General features: G+C 37.7%; 1 long non-coding RNA gene across 1 annotated transcript in view; it reads right to left on the reverse strand.

Annotated features, from left to right (window-relative positions):
* The window catches only part of LOC105711612 (uncharacterized), a 24,043-nt gene continuing 11,448 nt past the window's right edge, over positions 1 to 12,595 (reverse strand). Inside the window, exons 2-5 of the long non-coding RNA XR_010340383.1 lie at positions 9,255 to 9,370; positions 7,848 to 7,967; positions 3,445 to 3,537; positions 1 to 937 (exon numbers count right to left, since the gene is read on the reverse strand). This is a non-coding gene — a long non-coding RNA (uncharacterized LOC105711612). The remainder of the gene's footprint in view (positions 938 to 3,444; positions 3,538 to 7,847; positions 7,968 to 9,254; positions 9,371 to 12,595) is intronic.

Below are 12,595 nucleotides of genomic sequence, written 5' to 3' on the forward strand. Positions count from 1 at the left end.
TGAGTCTTTATAGTTTTTTATTCGGTGGATGAATATTCAGTGGTTTACAGGTTATTTTTGGGCCCTCTAGCAGAGCCACTGCCTTCTCATTACGCCACCCCAAGGATAATAGAGATCATCCCAAGCTTGCTGAATCCTACAAAAACCTGTGATGATTAGATCCATTCCAAGATGGAGACCAGAGGAGACTGGCTTGTGGAAGATTCTTCTGCTTGGAATACCAGCATTTGAAGTCTGTCTCCAAGCTTCTTTCCCCTCCTGTTGGACATTGGCTCTGCTTCTGTGTCCAGGACTTGTGACAAGTAAATAGTCTCTATATCTTTACAAAAATAATGGTGAAAATGGTACTTTAAAACATGTAATACTGTGTGGAATAGTGTCATTGAAACAGCTCATCACATTTTAAGGTTCCCAAAATGGGGAAGTTGAGGATCAGTTTTGGACAACTAAGCTGCTCACAGCTTGATGAAAGGGGATTTTCCATTCAGCAGCCTCTTTTTACCAAGTGCCACAGGCACTTCATAAAATTACTCACCAGAGATGGGAGTGCTTTTCTACTTTATCTCAAGGGTGCACTCTATTTCACAAGAAGAAAATTCAATTTATGTTTTACTAGTTTTGTAAGAGTTCTGTTTTAGTCAGGCTATGCTGCCATTTAAGAAAAAAAAAACTCTCATATTTTTAATACACAGTTAAAGTTTATTTATGCTTCATGGCACAGTCCAATGCAGGGAAGAGGAGAGGGGAGCCTCTGGTTGATGGTCATTCATGGATCCAGACTTCTCCCATGCACAGGCTCTGCCATCATCTAGGGCACTGGATTCTTCCACTTTGTCCAAAATAAAAGGGGTGTACATCACTTCTTCCCATAATCCATTACACAATCACGTGGTCCCCCAGTTATAAAGAATGCTGGTAAATGCAATCCAACTGTGTGCTTGGGAGAAAGGGAACAGAAATTTTCTCTTCCTCAATTTCGATGTGAAGACTTAAACTAACAGACACTACATATTAAATTTATGTCAGTGACGTTTCTGGACAGTTGTTTCAGTACTCTTTACTCCCCAGATTTGTTTGTAGGCTATCATTTGGATATTGATTGGAGATTGTCATAATTTTTGTATTCATATCATTAACATTTTTAATATACTTGCTATCTTAGTCAATTTGAGATGTTATAGCAAAGTACCATAGATTGGGTGGCTTATTAACAATAGAAATTTATTTCTCACAGCTCTGGAAGCTGGACGTTTCAGATGAGGGTGCCAGCACAGTTGGCCTCTGGTGAGGGACCTCTTCCAAGCTGCAGACTGCTGTCTTCTCTTTGTACCTTTAGATGGTGGGAGCAAGGCTAGAGAACTCTCTGGGGTCTCTTTTCCATTAGTGGGGACACTAATCTTATTCATAAGAGCTCCACTATCACAACCTAAATTACCTCCAAAGCCCCAGCTCCCCATACCATTATATTGGGGGTTAGGATGTCAACATATGAATTTGGAGGGGGGACATGAGCATTCAGTCCATTATATTTGCTTTCTCAAAAGCGGCTGTTGCCAGACAAGAAGATAAGTGCTTTTTATAAAACCTATTTGAACATATCTCCTATGTCTATTTTACTTCTCCCAGGGAATTTATTTTACTGAAGCATCTGAATTACACACTTCTTTATAGAACAATTATGTGACTCAAGAGACTCTTGTTAGATCTAAGCCATAAATTGAACTTTAAACTTTATAGTGGCCAAGATGAATAGTTAAGTGTTATTTTATTGTATATACATCTTAATTACTTATCACTACATCATTGTCATAAAATATTTGGGTCAGCTATGAAGAATGGTTGTCCCCTTTACTCCGACCTGCCACCCTGGGGAGGAATTGCGTTCCTAGATCCGAGTCTCCAAGTGCTGATTCCTTCTTTCCTTCCTTAATCCTCCCTCACTGATCTTTCCTTTTTCTTATGTTCTACAATTCCCTGTTGGTACTTTGCCTCTAAAGCGAAGAGTTCTGAAATTGGCTGCTTTTAGGCAAAATATATATTTCTACTGAGATTTTTCTGAGATTTCCTTAGGATTCCCCCATATAATTTCCATACTTCCAGTGTCTTTGGTTTTCATAGGATTTGGTCAATAACCCCATATGGGCTGGTCAGTGTGCAAGGCTCCTAGGGCAAGCCCAGCAGGTTGTTAAAGCATAGTCAGCAACAGCTGCAAATAATTAGCACTCACAACTTCTATAAAGAAATCTTCTGAAGGAGGGAATGGTTTGGTGGGTTGCCAATGGCGGGAAGCCTGGACTAGCGATTAGGTCACTCCATTAGTCTTTGATTCATAGGTTTGCTTCCTGTAAGAGGCTTTAAAAAATCAGAGTTGAGCCTAACTTTCCTTAATGCAATAAAGCAGAAAAGAGAGTCCAGGTGAAATTCTAGGAGCAGAGGGAGAGGGAGAGTGGCTCAGGTCAGAAGACGGAAATTGACTTATTACCCAAAAGTTGTTGTGCTTTGTTGACTAATTTCCCATCAGTGAGTCACTCTGGCCATTAGATGTTATTCCAGTTTATAACAGCACATCACTTATAAGAATCACCATCAAGGAAGAAAGAACTGGCTATAATCCATGATCAACAAATAGCCATACTCCTCTTTTTTCCCCTTTTAAACAGCTTTCCTATATTTTAAATTTTTCACTTGCTGTTGGAATTGTTTTCTTTATATTATGCCTAAGTATTGTTTTGTTCAATGATAAAGCAAAATATAAGCAAAAAACTAAACTGCTATCTCTCCCATCCTTAGACACCTCGACCCAGGATTCTAGAATTGCCTCATGAGACAGACCAAGAATCAGCCCAGCCAGGACTTGCACCTGACAGAGGCCCTGGAGAGATGGCAGGAATCTGCCCCATAGGCCTCTGTGTCAGTTTCCCAGTCAGAGATGTTCTGGCTAACATTTTGATCACCTCCGATTATTCCTTAACTTATTAGAGACTTTATACTTTCAGCCCATACCCTCCTTGCAGTTGTCAGCCTCTGAAAGCAGCTCTGACAATATTCCTTTTTCTATATTTTGTACATTAGATGTAATGTCATTATTTAGTATCCTTAGCAATAAAGGATCAGAGTCACCCATATGTAGTTTCTAGTTTGCCCAGTGTCAATCATGACCCAATATGTATATATCAAAAAAATCTGCTTTTTAATTTCTACAACCACCATAACAAATCCATTGAAATCAAAGTCTTTTGTAAGTTTATAGGATTTACTAAAGATTATGTTAAGGAACAGGGAACGGAGTTATATTTCACTCCACACAGCACATATCTTAATAAATCTCAATTGCTGTTTACCTAAATTCTCTCTTCAGCCTTACCATCATTCTATCCAAGATCCCTTCCTCCCTCTCTCCCCTTTTATTCCAGCCCTCCCCTCCCTCCCTCTGCTTCCTCCTACCTATCTTTATTGTGCAGAATCTCTGGGTGCTGTCCAGCTTCTGTTTAGCTGAGAGCTTATTAAAATCTTGTTTCACTAAAATCAGTCTTTCTTCTGGAAGGCAAGATAGAGGCAAAATTAATTGTTGCTTTCAAAAAAAATATTTTGTCCAGATCATTACATTTCATAATACATAGTTTCTTTACTTTCCTGTGTTAAACTAATTTTTTAGATCCAGAAACAGAACCACAAAGTAGTTCAATTGATTTCCAAAAAACCTTAGACAATCCCAATTATAGTCTTACCAGCATCGATATAAATTACTCTACTTTGTTTCCCCTCTGACATTCCTGCCTGCCTCCACCAGGTATAAGATAAATGGTTATGTGCAAGCTGTGTCATCTATTTACATCAGGACTTATTTTTTTTTTTTTTGACCTTTCATTTATTTTATCTTTAAGCCTCCACATTCCTCTTCTGCAAGAAACATGGAAGAGATAAAGGGTGGTGGGAAGAAATTAGTTTTTGGCTACTTGTCTCAGCTTTGATCTTCTGTGTTCTTCTGCTAGCATTCATATCTGTAGCAATGTGCTTTAAGATTAAACAGACAAACAAACCAGAAAAAAGAACCAAAGTAGAGAGCAGTTCCTGTTTTCAGTGCTTTGGAGGACTGACCATAACTCTTCCGAGTTCTGAGAAGTCATTTGTTTCCCAGCACTGTTCCTTACTTTACTGGGTTTTGCAGCCTACACGGGTCACATCCATCAGTTCAGTCTCGTGCCTATTAATGCATGCTGTCAGGAAGAAGCAGTATTTGTCTCTAAGCACCAACTTACTTCATTTTTTGGAGAAAAGAAAATTTTAATAATGCCTGTCATACTGATGAAAACCCTACAGTTTCATTAAATTCAACCTGATATTTTATCAAACATTTATGTGCCAAGTCCACCACTAGGTGCTGGGAATACAACATATATGAGGCAAATTCCTTGCCTTTGTGAATTTACAATCTAAACTGCAAGATAATTTGTTGATATTTATCAAGAATTATAAAGATGTTCTCACTCCTAAGAATTTATTTTAAAGGTAAAATTCAATACAAGTTGCATGAAAAAAATGAATTTATTGAAGCATTAGTCGTTAGCAAAAACCTAGAAACAACTTGTATGGAGGTCAATAATAGAATGATAGTTAAGTAAAGATCTAAATACTATACCATCATTTAGAATAATAATTGTAAAGATAAAACAGAAAGATTGACCCTAATGATTTACACCACTGATATTTGCTAAATTCAATTTTACTATAAAGGCATTTTCATTTTTATACCCCATTTGTTAATATATCTTTTTCTTTTTGTGGTTAGAAAAATTTAGGACAAATATTCCCTAAGAAGTATAATATATAGGGTCAAGGAGTTTGTAGATATTGAGGCAAGGAGAGGTTATTTCTTTTCTTTTTTCTTTTTTTTTTTTTGAGACAGAGTCTTGCTCTGTCGCCAGGCGCCAGGCTGGAGTGCAGTGGCATGATCTCAGCTCACTGCAACCTCCGCCTCCCGGGTTCAAGCAATTCTTCTGCCTCAGCCTCCCGAGTAGCTAGGACTACAGGCACACACCACCACGCAGCTAATTTTTGTATTTTTAGTAGAGACAGGGTTTCACCATGTTGGACAGGATGGTCTCCATCTCCTGACCTTGTGATCCACCCGCCTTGGCCTCCCAAAGTGCTGGGATTACAGGGTTATTTCTTTTAAGTAAATCAGAATTATACATTGATCACTGAACAAGGAGAGTCCATAAGACACTATCAACAGGTTTAGGGGAACAGTTAAGTATAGGCTGCATGGATGTAAAAGTTTTCTTTGGGACACAAAGTTTAAATCTATGTAGCTGTAGTTCAGGCTATTTCTATGACTACTTCTTCCAATCTCAAAAAATACAAAAAAGTACAAGTTACCCATGTATTTTCTATGTAGAATCCCCATTATCTTTAATAAAAGAGAAAAAGCTAAATGTACATTTTTATTACAAAAAATCCAGAAATATAATAGAAAATTCATTCAATGAAATTAAGTTACGGTATCTTAACTACATGAAGTATTCTACAGTAATTAATATGACAATTATGAAGAAAACATAAACATGTTAGCTAATTCAATAGTAAGTTGATAGTAAACAATAAAAAATATAAATTATTGATCTTGAATAAGTTTATGAAATTTTAATTGCATAAGGATTAATTTAATTGCATAGGGCTTAATTAATTGCCTAAGGACTAAATCTGGAAGAGAATAGGTAAGAATGTAAATAGTATGTTAGGATGTTAAAATTATAGGTGAGTGTTTTTCTTTCATTAAAGTATTTTTATAGTTAAATACAAAAGAAAATTAGAGGCTTAGAATTACTTTCCATATTCTGCTGAATTCACCATAATAACAGGCCATCTATGAAGGAGGAAGACACTTTTAAGGAGAAAGACATCTTTTAAACTGAGAATAAATTTAAGTATCCAAAGCTTCTTTGGGTCCTTATAGTAATTTGGGGTTGGAACTTGCAATATAATATTAAAAGAAATCTATTGCATAACTTTTAGACAAATGTGGGCTGGGATCCTACTGCTGCCATTTTCACAGAAAAAGCTACTGAAATTTTGATGCTTAGTTTTTTTTATTTGTAATATGAGGATAATAATAAAAGCTACCTCATTGATTTTTCTTATTTTCATTTTGTTTGTTTGTTTTGCTTTAATCAGAATATATATCTGGTACCTAGCAATACTTAATAAATATTGATGGTTCCTGGAGGTGGTGTCCAAAGCCTGGAATAGGACTCTTCAAAGCATAGCTGTGACCCTTAGTTTGCCTCTGTAAAGGACACAGCTTCCCACTATATTAATTTGAGGAGGACTTGGAGGAATAAAGGGTCTGATCTCTATCAGTGCCCCTCCCATAAATGTTTTCTTTGCACAAACAGCAGAGTATAAATAAAAGGATAAATAGGTGACTGTTTGTTCCATGTCTGCTCTCCATCACTTCAAGAATCTTGAGGTCTAAGTGACACATACAACAAGCCCATGTGCTTGTCAAGACCAAGGGCCTGTTCTCACTGCTGGCATTCATATCTGTAGCAATATGCTTTAAGACTAAACAGACAAACAAACCAGAAAAAAGACAGGTGGGATATCAGAGCAAGTGCTAATATTAGCAGTGACATTTATGCATGAATTCACTCAAAAACATTTATTGAGCCATCAGAGATATAGAGATCCTCTGGTGTCTTGTTTCATCAGCAATCAACCAAAAGAGAGAAGGAAATGTTGAATTTTAATCTTCTGATTGAGTTTTCTGTATCAAGCTTAACATAAGCTGCATAGAGACAATTATTGCAAACGTCCTGCTTCCTAATCCCTTTGACAGAAGTTAGGGAAAGGGATTTTAAAAGGATTATTAAGCAATATAATGCAATCACACAATACTGCATTATACTCAGTATCTTTTAACAGCCTCGTGTTCCTGCTTTGGAATGACTCAATAAAATGTCTTCTACTATGTCTCTTGGGAGACTTCCCTCTTATCCCACCTACCTATGGGTCCTTCAACCACACCCAGGCTTTGCTCCCACTCTCTGAATTTCCCAATTCTGAAGTATTTGTCACAGTGAGTTACAGCACCCCAATTCACTTGCACTCATCCATGTTGGAAATTACTCATGTTGTTAGCTACTGGAAAATAAGTCTGGAATGTTCCTGTCTGAGCTGTCACATAGTATGCTTCCCTGAGATCTGGAACCCACGTGATACGGACTTCAGTGATCACAGTGCTGCAGTACTTTGGATTAGAAAACAGATATATGATGGCAAAGTGGCTGGTAGAAGAAAGACAGTAAACCTAAGTTTATCATGTATAAGAAGGAACCATGCTAGCTGTGAAAAAGCTACAAAATGTAATCATTCTGAAACCTTAAGAAGCTTATAACATATGGATATTGATAAGTCAGATGCCATTTGAGAGATGCAAATAGTTATGTAGGAGCACAAAGAAGGAAATTACTAACCCTGGATATTAGAGCACGTGAGTCATTGAGTTGGTTAAAATCGTGGGCTTTGGAGTTAGACAATGACTGGATTAAGATACGAACTTTACCATTTACTGGCTTTTTAGCTTGTAATCTTGAGCACATTACTTATCTTTCCTGTGCCTCAGATAATCTCAACTGTGAAGTGGGTTGAATAATAATAACGATTATGTCATAAGATTACTGTGAGGCTCAGCCAGGCGCCCGGTGGCTCACGCCTGCAATCTCAGCACTTGGGGAGGCTGACGCCGGCAAATCACAAAGTCAAGCAATCGAGACCATCCTGGCCAACATGGTGAAATCCTGGCTCTACTAAAAACACAAAAATTAGCCGGGCGTAGTGGCACGCACCTGTAGTCCCAGCTACTCGGAGGCTGCGGCAGGAGAATCGCTTGAACCGGGGAGGCAGAGGTTGCAGTGAGCTGAGATTGCGCTACTCTACTCCAACCTGGCGACAGAGCGAGACTCCATCTCAAAAAAAAAAAAAAAAAAAATTACTGTGAGGCTCAATAAAGTCATACATTTATGCCACTAACAAAATAAACACTCAACACATGTTTTCTATTATTATTAGGTTACTAAAATGACCCACTAGTAAAAGCCTATACTAGAATGATTATAAGGTTACTTTTTATCTCCCAAAGCTCTCTTTTGTGGAGGAAGAAAAAGCCATGTTATCAGGAACTAAAGAACAAGTAGGTAAGAAGAATGAAAAAGTGGAGCTATATTATTTTTTCTCTTATTGTCGCCTTTGGCTACTGTCCTAGTTTTTAGCCGTAGGAGTCTTCAGACTCTAGATTTTATGTCATTCATCTGCAAAGAATTCCTTGGGTAGAGCTGGCACTTCCTCGTCTATGTTTCAGTAACAGTTTGTGTGCAGGTTTAGAATCATAATCAACCATAACAATAACACCATAATTTATTCTGTATGTGTCACTAATGTTTAATATAATTCTCAGATTTTTTATGCATCTCTACAATGCCAAATAATAAGAATTATTGCTCCCACTTTGCAGATAAGGAGACTGAGGCCTAGATAAGTAAAGAGAATTGTATTAACCCACCAGGTAGACAATTTTGTAGCTGAGATTTGAACAATGTTCTGACCCATCCAAAGCCCAGCTCTACCTGTTCACCCCTCTGCCTCCTCCTTTCACATGATATTTGGACTATTTGTTTCTGGCTACCTGACTAGTCCAATAAATGCTAGGGACCAGAGAGTCTCTCTTGCACATATATGTATCTCTAGAAATTGATACTAGGTTTGGTGTGTAGTGACCACTATTTGATAATTTCCCCTCAGTACAATAGAATGAATGAACAGATTGGATGAACTTTGCTTCTTAGAAAATTCAGTAGAGAGAATTTTTTATTCATGCACATCTAAGTTTATGCATTGAAATGGCCTCAGTATGAATCTGGATATAAGATTGTTGATTTTATATCCAGGAATCTTGCTAAATTCACTCAGTAGTTCTTATAGCTTTTGGATTCTTCAGGATTTTAAAGCTACATACACAATTATGTCATCTGCAAATAAAGATAATTTACCTCCCCCTCTCCAATACCAATAGTTTATTACTGATAGCTCATTTAGCTCATTCTTCTTTATTGCCGTAGAGAATACAAATCAAACGTTAGAATGTAATTCCTTTAAATATTTAGAAATTTATTATGATCTCTATGATAGGATAATGTCTAAAAAAGATTTAAAGTTTGAGTTGTTCAAATAAAACAGAAATGTATTTCTTTTTCTACCTTTTTGACTAGTGCAGGGAGTGAGAGACCATCTGAATTCCACCACGACTACTATTCCCTAGGCTGCTAGCTTTGTCTGCGTGATCAAAGCTTGTCTCTGACGCCCCCTTTCTAGTCTGCAAGAAGCAGGAAAAAGAGAAAGTCCAGATCAAGCAATTCGCTGTTAGGAAAATAAGTGCAAGTTGCCCATATTACTTCTGTTCCTATTTTACAAGAGAAAACACAGTCGTATGGTCACAAGTACCTGAAGGAGAAGGTGGGAAATGTAATCTCTAGCTGGGCAGCTAGAAGAGGGTAGAAGAGATTGGGACCAGTGATCAGACTGCCACAGTCTCCAAAAGCAAATATAGTAATACTTTCACTGATCTAATAGCCATACTTTTGAGCAAATCTACAGAAAAAAACAAAAGCCACAATACTTTCTAATATGTGAGAATGCCCGAACAGAATGGGCAGGCGTAGTCCCAAAGTCCTAATCTCTATTTCATGTGCAAGCAGGGGAGTTATTTCATATCTACAGCACACCAACTTAGCATTGTGAGCAAAATTAGAGCAATGAAGAACAAGCTCACATCTGGGGTTTTCTCCTGGCATGCTTCAGTTTTTCCTAGGTTGCTGCTGGAAGGAAATGAAACACATCAAAGGTGTGGAAAGGTGGAGGGATGCCACTCGGTGCAGACACTCTGGCTAAAGGGCTAAGTGACAGCTAATGGCCGGCATGGAGACAACATATAAAGGCACCACAGTCTAGGATAATCTAGCACAGAGAAAACATCCCTGGACTTGCTTGAGTGTTCTCTAAGGCATCACTGTGCTGCTGCCAAGTATCAAACTGATGTTCATGAGGCTGTCCCCTGTGAAAATCAACCCTAGAAGAGGAGTCTAGGATTTAATATTATATACGTCCTCTCCTTGTCTCTTTACTCTCCCCATTTCCCACACATCAAAAAACAATTCTGGAATAACTTTTTCCCATTTAAATGAGATTTAAATAAACCTTAAAAAAATACCTTTAATGAGAAAGGACATCTTAAAGGAGGAACCTATAAACTAATGGGATGATTGTGCTGTGACCAACGAGGAAGGTTAAACGGATCAATATTCACAGAATGGAGTATTTAGTGCAGCTTAAAAGAATATGTTTAATAGATAAAATTAAAACTTTTCCATGGTTCAAGGGTAAAGTTTACCCAGACAGCCTCCTCATCCAATAAAATGAGGTAAACCAGGTATTTATGAGTTAAACTTAATGAGCCGGACATTCAGTAGTTTCTCATCCTTTTCATACATTACACAGAAAAAACATACTTGATGACAATGAGACCATATTAATGTATATGACTAAAGTTATAGCTTGTATTGGCCATACTACTGTGTCTGTGTGTGTGTGTGTGTGTGTGTGCGCGTGCACGCTTATCAGTTTTCCAAACCTGGAACTTGGACTTAAGAACAAGTGGGGTTGGGCGTGGTGGTTCACGTCTGTAATCCCAGCAGTTTGGGAGGCCGAGGTGGGTGGATCACCTGAGGTCAGGAGTTCGAGACCAGCCTGGCCCATATGGGGAAACCTCATTTCTCTACCAAAAATACAAAAAGTAGCCGGACATGGTGGCGGGCACCTGTTATCCCAGCTACTCGGGAGGCTGAGGCAGGATAATTGCTTGAACCTGGCAGATGGAGGTTGCAGTAATCCACGATCATGTCACTGTACTCCAGTGAACTATTTCAATGCATTGTACTCCAGGCCATTTCAATGCATAAACTTAGATGTGCATGAATAAAAAATTCTCTCTACTGAATTTTCTAAGAAGCAAAGTTCATCCAATCGGTTCATTCATTCTATTGTACTGAGGGGAAATTATCAAATAGTGGTCACTACACACCAAACCTAGTATCAATTTCTAGAGATACATATATGTGCAAGAGAGACTCTCTGGTCCCTAGCATTTATTGGACTAGTCAGGTAGCCAGAAACAAATAGTCCAAATATCATGTGAAAGGAGGAGGCAGAGGGGTGAACAGGTAGAGCTGGGCTTTGGATGGGTCAGAACATTGTTCAAATCTCAGCTACAAAATTGTCTACCTGGTGGGTTAATACAATTCTCTTTACTTATCTAGTAAAGAGACAAGAGCGAAACTCCATCTCAAAAAAAAAAAAGAATAAGAGGATATTAATCAATTCGAGAATTTTCTTTGCCATCACTGTTATGAGATTAATATAAAGGAGGAAAATGATATTGCATGTAGTTCAAAAGGCAATGATTAGAAAACAATTTATTTCTTATTTAAAAATATGTATCTCCATGTATATTTGTGTCTGATTTGGGCATTCCCAATATTCCAAAGAAATAATAAAGCAACACTGCAGAGGTCTTACTTGGAAAATTTACAAAGCTTGTAGCTTCAGTGGAGCTAAGAATTAAGAGAATTCTGTTTAATGTACAACTCCATACATAATCTTTTGTGTATCTATTGTGTATTGATTTCAAGCAGCAAAGCATCTTTAGGGGGCTTCAGCTCCAAATGGGGAACTTGCCATAAAGATGCAGAGCAAGAAGTCAGGTCTCAAAAACAGAGTAACCAAGACTTAGAAAGTTATCAGAAATTTCTCTCTCTGCATGGTTGCTTCATTTATATAGATCTTTTTATTCTGAAGGACTTTCACTACTCCTTTAGACCATGGGCAAAAATGTACACATTATTGGCCTACAGAGACAGACAAATTTGTAATCTCTGAACTATAATTTCAAATTTCCAGAAGAAGAAAACCTATTGTCTCAGGTTGTTCAAGTTGTTACTCCTAATCCTGTCAGCTGTGGCTGATGTAGGAAGATAACATATATAACCAGAGCTAAAAGGAAAATACCCTGATCAAAAGGGAAGTAGTTCCCAGAAAGAGGGATTATTTAGAGATGAGCAGGTAGCCTCCAAATTGTCTTTATATATTTAGTCCAGAAATAAGCACTGTGTAAAGAAAATAGATGCTTATAATTCCTAGTCTTAAAAAAAAAAATCACAATCTCACAAACCTATGTATATATGTGGAGTAAAGGAGTAAAACTTAGTATAATGATTACAAACTAGTGATGGTTTTGATCAAAAGGGAGCTGGATGTAGTGGAAACATGATGGAACTTAAAATGCAAAGACATGGGTTCAAACCTTGGTTCTGGCCTCCAGTCTTTATAGATCCTTGGATGGGTCACACATTCTTCGTTTGTGGGTCTTCATCTTCTTAATTGTAAATGTGGGTGATTATATTTAACTTAAAGGCATTTTGTAAGAATTAAATGCAGCACCTACCAAATGGAGAGTAGACAGCAGAATCCAGTCTACAACTCTGTG

Source organism: Aotus nancymaae, unplaced genomic scaffold, assembly GCF_030222135.1.
Source record: "Aotus nancymaae isolate 86718 unplaced genomic scaffold, 86718_ANA_hifiasm-v0.15.2.pri h1tg000108l, whole genome shotgun sequence".
NCBI lineage: Eukaryota > Metazoa > Chordata > Mammalia > Primates > Aotidae > Aotus > Aotus nancymaae.